Here is a 7,894-nt window from a genome sequence, read left to right as displayed (position 1 = left end):
AATTAAAATTTTGTTAAAATTAAATTTTAACAAAAGGCATTTGCAGAAAATATAAAACAAACTGAAATGAATGAGCCTAACGATGTATCGAGTTGGTCACATTACAGCACAGAAAAAAATTTTTTTCCAAGTGATTTTTAGAAACTAATTTTTGACTTCACATTCCCAGTAGACTATTCCAAGGACAAATATCTGCAAAAAAATATTAATCCTCATCCAGAAGTCCTATTATTAGTAATAATATTGGTATTATTTTGTATAATTATATAATAGAATAAAGCCAACAAGTAATTGGGTTAATGCAGTGACAAGATTTTCAATGTAAGAGAAAACAGATATAAAATCAAAAAGTTAAGTGAAAACCCTTAAAGCCAATCTGATTTGGAAACACCACTACAAACATACGGATATTTTCCCCCACAAAAAATTAAATATCTCTTAGTTCTTTCTACTGAAAAGGCCTTGAAGCAAAAGACAACCTGTAAAAATAAGCATTTCTAGCACCTAGATTGTGGTCTCTTAAATACCATTCTCCACTAAAAGAAATCACAGCTACCTGGAGAAATAGCTTAATTCAAGCCTAGGTCAGAATATGTACAAGATGAGTTTGATCTTGTTATGACAGAAAGCAAGAAAAGTTCTCAAAGACTAACTGGCTCATGCCAAAAGAATTCTCTAGCCAACTAAAAGGTACAGCTGGGCAAATGTGGGACAACCTGAACACCAGCAAGAATAATGACTGAAACCGACTGAAACACAGAACACATAAAAATCCGCGAGTTCATAACAATATCAAAGAAAACTGAGAAAGCCAAGAAACAAAATCAAAGTTACTGTCAGCACTGAAGGTAACTAGAGCACCAACTCTTTACTCTAAAAATAAACAATTAAAGTAAAAGAATTCAAAATTTATTCTGCTTTTCTATAGCTGGGATGATGAGGAAAATTTATTTCTACATGAAGAATTCCAGGCAATAAATGTAAAAGAAATGATAGTATTTGAAAAATCTCCATTTTGTAGCCCCTAAATGATTTAGGCAAAGATCCTTACTGATAACACCATGAGATAAAAAGTTGATAAGGAACCTCACAGTAGAGGGAATGTCAGTTTGCCCTCCTCCTACAATTCAACATAAAATACACAGCACTATTTACAGAGCTTTGTCAAATAGTTGGACCTGAATCCATTCAAGCCTTTAAATCTAGAGAAACAAATCAAACCACCACCACCCTGGAAAAGACAAAGGTCAGTCCGGAATGGAGATGTTCTACAGGAAAATTAACCCAGTGCTCCCAAAGTCTATGGTATGAAATAAATGCTCTAGATTAAAAGAGACATAGAGAACTAAATACAATGTGTGGACCTTGTTTGGATCCTGATTCAAATAAATTAACTGCAAAAGCATATTCTTCAGATACACAGGGAAATCTGATATAGACCAGATAATAGATAATAAGGAACTAGGGTTAATTTTTGATGGGATTATTGTATTATGATTAATTTTTTTGAGATACACATTGAAGTAGAGGAGAAATGATATGCTGGTTTTGAGGGTTTGCTTTAAAATAGTTCAGCTAAAAACAACCACAAAATAATGAATTAAGAATGACAAAATTTTGAAAATTCTAAAGTCTGAGGGATGAGTTTCATCTGTTTGAAAATTTTCATATTAAAAATGTTTAATATAAAAATAATTAAATTATAATTACAAATATTGAATACAAAATAAATAAATCCATTTTCACATAATGATATTCTACCAAATCTCAAGAAATTTGATTCCACAGATGAATAATGAATTATTCATTTAGTATCAGCAGCCAAACGTTTTTTGCTTACACTGAGCAAGCAGCAAGTATGTGATGGAAAAAGTGAAAAAGTGAAGCAGAGCTTTGGAAATGGCCAGACATTAGTTAAAATCTCAGTTAATTTTGTTTTCACTTAATACCCATGAGGCTCCAGACAAGACACTTGAGTTCTCTCAAAGTCTCCTGTCTATAAGGCAGAGGGGCTACTATTTCACAACGTTTTGTGGTTACTAAGTAATTTACAGTATATAAAGTCACCTGCCACAAATAAGGTACTCAATAAACATCACTTCCTGTCTGCAAATTCTCAAGTGTTTATTACACTTACATAAGAACTAGTCTGAATGGCATATACATAAATGCCTATACGTAAGTTTTATATTTATTTATACACACACACATATAACCTAGCAAAACTAAATTCAATCTAGTAAAACTAAATTCAAAAGCAGAAAATAATGGAGTATATATTAACGGTCTGTCTGTGAAAAATGAAAAACATCAAGCTTAGTAGAGAAAATAAAATGACACTATATATGTTTATAACTCTATTGTTAAAATACAATTTTCTAAGAGTTCAAATCATTTCCAATGATTTAACTGATTCTACCTAAATAAACATATATAAAACTGTGAATTGTCTTCTTGTTCAAAGAAAACAACCAAATTTCTAAACTCAGCCTCAATGTTATAATATGCAAAAGAAAACCCAAGAAGAGAAAATCAGAAAACTTGTTTTTATAACCTGCATCTTGAATCTGCGCTAAGATTCTTCTTTAAGTTCGTGAAATATTAACAAGAAGTTTCTAAATTTGTATGACAAGGATAATGTACTATACAAATTATATACACAAACATTGGTAGACTATCATTTACCTGCATTTAGAGTAACTTTCACATCAAAGTAAAATAAACAGTCAAACTATGGCAACTGATTCAAAGAAGCTTCCTACAAAGTGCTTCTTCCATCCGTATCTCTCTAGTATACCAAAAATTGAATTCACAGCACTCAACCTATTTCAATTGAGAAAAAAAATCTTCGAGCAACTTACCTAAATTAAAAATATCTTTAAAGTACTGTGTTAGCAAAAACACAAAAGCACATTTTACGACGCAGCCAGTTTCTTCAGTCCTCCCTATCTCAAGGCCTTTCACATCTCACACGAGACACATAAATTAAAGGGGATGGTAACAGCTGGAAAGAACAAATGAGAAATAAAGTAATTTGAGGGTAGAGCGTGTAACTTGAATATTATTGCCCTATAGTTGAGATTTCACAAACAAAATACATTGTTTGGTTAAAGTATTTGGCATTCTCTCCATGAGTGTCATAAGCAATCCTGAAATGCATACTTTGTGCCAACCAGTACCTGCTGCCGACCCTTCCGGTTTCACTCTCCGCATCACCAAATGACTACACAAGACTGGAATGTCACTTCGTACCAGGCATGAGAAAAACAAAAAGGCAAGCTGTGTAAATCAGCACAGGGACTTCTGAAAGGAGGTCAAGTGTGTAGGAGGATTTTTAACAGTAGTAATTTACAAAGGGAACAGAACCTCTATGGAGGGGCAAAGCCAGACTGATGAAAATAGCTCACTATTCCACTGAGGAGTTTTCTTGACTTGCAAAAGAGAATTACTGTGAAAAGAACCAATCAATGAAGGATGTTCTCATTTAATGTTATGGAAACACTGTTCACTAGAAAAATATTCTCAACCCACCCATTCTTGAGACTCTTTCACATGGTTAAATTAATACTCCAGGTAACACATATACACACAAACTTTTTAAAATTACATTCTTGAATAGATTCTCTAGATAATTAATGGAATACACAATGACAGAGATACAGAATATGATAAGAGCACATGCAGTGACTCACGCCTGTAGTCAGGAGGAACACTTGAGCTCTGGAGTTCAAGACTAGCCCAACCAGCCTAAGCAAGAGCGAGACTCCGCCTCTACTAAAAATAGAAAAATCAGCCAGGCGTGGTGGCACGTGCCTATCGTCCCAGCTACTTGGGAGGCTGAGGCAGGAGGATGACTTGAGCCCAGGAGTTTGAGGCCGCAGTGAGCTATAATGACACCACTTCACTCTAGCAGGGGTGACAGAGCAAAACTCTGTCTCAACCAAAAAAAAAAAAAGAATATGATAAGGGTTACGTTCCATGAAACAAAAACCTCAAAATCACTGATTCTATTTTTATACATAAAGCTATACTATTCATAAAACCTCATTAAAGGATGCTTTTGAAGAATATATTACCATTTCTAGATATAACTGCCCACAAAATAAGAAACAGCAACAAACAAGAATGCAGAGTCAAACTAAAATACACACAATACTAAACCTAAACATGGTGCTGGAAATCTTCCCTCCCTGACAAATAACATCAAATGATTTAAGGATAAGCATTAAATCTGAATTTCTGTCCTGAAATGAACAAGAAAGATGTTCTGCTAGAACAAACAAAACAAAGAAAAAATAAACAATGATGATAACAAAACACAAACAACAAGAGGACATCTGTTAAATGCCTACCTGTGCCAAACACTGTGTTAAGTATTTTTTTTAAGAAGCTGAGCATGGCAGCCACCAGCAACTCACCTCACTTGGCACCAGGCCAGCTCAAACTTGGCTCCTGTGTTAAGTACTTTTTATACATTATCCGCTCCAGTTTTCACAACAACACTATAAGGTAGGTACTATTACTGTTCCTGTCTTACACATGAAGGAACTAGGCCTTAGAAAGATCAAGTAATTTGACCATGAACATAGAGTTAATACCAGTGGGCCAGAATTCATACTCGGGCAATTTTGAAACAAGCAGCAGCACTTTCAACCACTACACTGCGCTGCCTCTTACCCTGCTGTATAAACGTTAAGGATGCAGCACCCCCAGGTCCCCACAGCAACATGGCACACGAGACAGTAACTATTACACTATATGACGGATAATACAAAATAAACATTCTGTTCGCACAGCTGAGTTTGTAAAAGAGAGAAATCCAAGTAAAGAGAAGTAAAGGCTAAACATAAGCAAACATGATCACTCACTGAAATCAGGGTAACATAAACTGAAATAAGTATTATCTTAAATACTTCACCTTACTCAAAAATCTGAAAATACTAAGAACGCTGGCAACTGAAGTTTGGAATATAAATTGTCATAACCATTTCAAAAATAAGTTTGGCAGTACCCAGTAAATTAGAATCTAGAAATTCCACTTCTAGGTATCCATCCTAAAAAATTTTCATTACTACAGAAGGAAACATGGACAGGGTCTTCAATAAATCCACATCTGTAACAGCAGAAAAGTATAAACAACCTAATCATCTCTGGATAGGAGTAAAGATAGAGCATAATGTATTCGGACAATAAAATACTATAAAGCAGCTAAAATAAATGAACTATACCTACTAACATGAACTTTCAGGTTAGTAGTTTTCTTGGGGGAGGCAGAAAGGGAGAAGGAAAACCCCTTGGCTATAACTATTAATTCCTTAAACTTTCTGGGCCTTATTCAACCAAAGAAAGCATAGATAATAGCAATACATCTTTTGTTGATTTCAGAATCAAATGAAATAACAGACTGGTTATAATGCCTGAATCAGTGCTAGGCATGTAATATGTTGTCAAAAAAACGTGACCACAATAACTAGAAATAGACGCAAAGTAAGAAGGCATTCAGAAATCTTGCCACCCAGGGAGGATCTCTTGTTTCCCCAACGTGATGCTCCCACAATAAAAGCACTCCCCAAGGATTTAGGTTGTAATAGAACCATGCATCTACCAGGAACTAATTAGTTATTTAGGACAAAGTTTCTCCCTATTTTTCCAGTAATAATTCTCAAGGAATGGAAAGAAATGAGAGGGAGAATTGCCGGTAAGGGAGGAAAAAAACAAAAACCAATGTAAGATCAGAACTCCGAAGCTAGGGCACAAATGAGTCCAAAGATAAAGTTCATTTCACAGTAATGCCCTGGAATCACATTAAAAAATTTAAACATCAACTTATACGGTATTAATAATCTACAGTAAGTGTTTAGGAAGAAATGAAAACTGTACGCCGGGCGCGGTGGCTCACGCCTGTAATCCTAGCTCTCTGGGAGGCCGAGGCGGGTGGATTGTTTGAGCTCAGGAGTTCGAAACCAGCCTGAGCAAGAGCGAGACCCCGTCTCTACTAAAATTAGAAAGAAATTAATTGGACAACTAAAACTATATAGAAAAAATTAGCCGGGCATGGTGGCGCATGCCTGTAGTCCCAGCTACTCGGGAGGCTGAGGCAGGAGGATCGCTTGAGCCCAGGAGTTTGAGGTTGCTGTGAGCTAGGCTGACGCCACGGCACTCACTCTAGCCTGGGCAACACAGTGAGACTCTGTCTCAAAAAAAAAAAAAAAAAAGAAATGAAAATTGTAATTTAGTAGCCAAAGACTCAGAATAGACAGTAAACCTAGAGCACAGAACACTTTTATTTCCAGTTAAATCATCATTATCATCATCACACTCCCTATCTCTAGGCCATGGGAAAAGAATAACGAACAAAATAATCCCTGCTCTCACGGAACTCACAGTCTACCAGGAGAAGACACGCAGCAATGACAGGTGATACACAAAAGTCCTAGGGATGGAAGTGGGAGGGAAGGTACAATTTCACCAGAAGTAGTCAAGAAAGACTTCTGGGATACCTGAACAAAGTCTAATTGTAGAGAAAGAGCACACTCTAAGCCCAGGAACGCGTGCAAAGACACCAAGCAGAAGCCTCATGGGCATGTCTGAGAAATAGGAAGAAAACAATTGTGGCTGAAGCAGAATGAGAAAGGGGGAAAAGCATTAGACTTACCGGAGGAAGGTCTTCCTATCGGGCCAAGGCAGGCCCAAGGTACACTTTGTAGGCCAAGGTACACTTTGAGTGATATAAAAACCACTGACAGTTTGAGCAGAAAAATTACATTATTTACCTTAAAGTTCAGAAGTGTATCTCTGTGTGGGAAACAGACTGTAAGGGGACGAAGGTAGGCAATGGAAATAAATAAAATTTTTAAAAATTAAAATAAATTAAATAAAGACTAAGTAAGAGGTGGCTTGAATAGCCCAGGTGAGAAATGAGGATAGCTTAGACGAGGTTAGTAGTGAGAAGTGAATATGTTTAGAAGTAGTTTAAATTATAAAAACATTTTGAAGGTAGAACCGACAGAATTTGCTGACAGATTAGACATGAGGTCTGAGAGAAAGAAAGGAATCAAGAATGGGGTGCCAGGTGTGGGCACGAGCAACTGGCAAACTGAACAGCTGTTTACCAGGACGAAGAGGACTAAGAGAGAGCAGATGAGAGTGGGCTGGGGGGGAATCAGAGTTTGGTTTTGGACAGGTTAACTCTGAGATGCCGACAGACATGTCCAGGGAGCGACTGGCTCTGTGGGGCTAAGTTCTGGACGAAGAGCACGCTCAGAGATTCAAACCTGGGATGCGTTAGCTCTTAGCACCAGGAGAAGGAAAGATTCCACTGACGGGGCAAGTGGAGAAGAGACAGGGTACTGGGATGAAGCCTGAGGTCAGGGCAATAGGCCAGTCCTAGGAGACCAAGTGGAGAGAGAATTTCACAGAGGACCTGACCAACTGCAGCTGTATCAACGATCAGAGAATTAAGAAACGCTGATGAGAGTGGTTTTGGTGAAGTCAAGGGTTGGCCCCCTTAGGGTAAAAAGGCAAATGAAAAAAGTTCTAAAGTTTAACTTCCATCTTCAAAATTAACCAATTTAAACTAATAGCAGAATACAGACGTACTTCACTATTTTCTTCTTGTATAGGTGACAGGTCCACATGAATCAAATAACCAAACTGACAAAACAATATAATTACTGATTGTCTTAACGATACAAAATCAGTTGGTAGAGTATGTTAAACAATATTTGATTTGTACTAACTCAGAATTTTAATTATGACTTTTGTAATAAGTAACTCCTCTGAAAATGCTATTTACTAGACATCCTATACTCTACCCTTCCCCCAAATCACACTGAAGATTCTGTAAGATACACCAGAAAACAAAACACCTTTTTTTAAAATGTTAAACATCTCT

This window comes from Propithecus coquereli, unplaced genomic scaffold (genome assembly GCF_000956105.1).
Source record: "Propithecus coquereli isolate 6110/MARCELLA unplaced genomic scaffold, Pcoq_1.0 Scaffold591, whole genome shotgun sequence".
Classification (NCBI taxonomy): domain Eukaryota; kingdom Metazoa; phylum Chordata; class Mammalia; order Primates; family Indriidae; genus Propithecus; species Propithecus coquereli.
The sequence above is the reverse complement of the archived record's forward strand: the minus strand, read 5'-3'. Positions refer to the sequence as shown.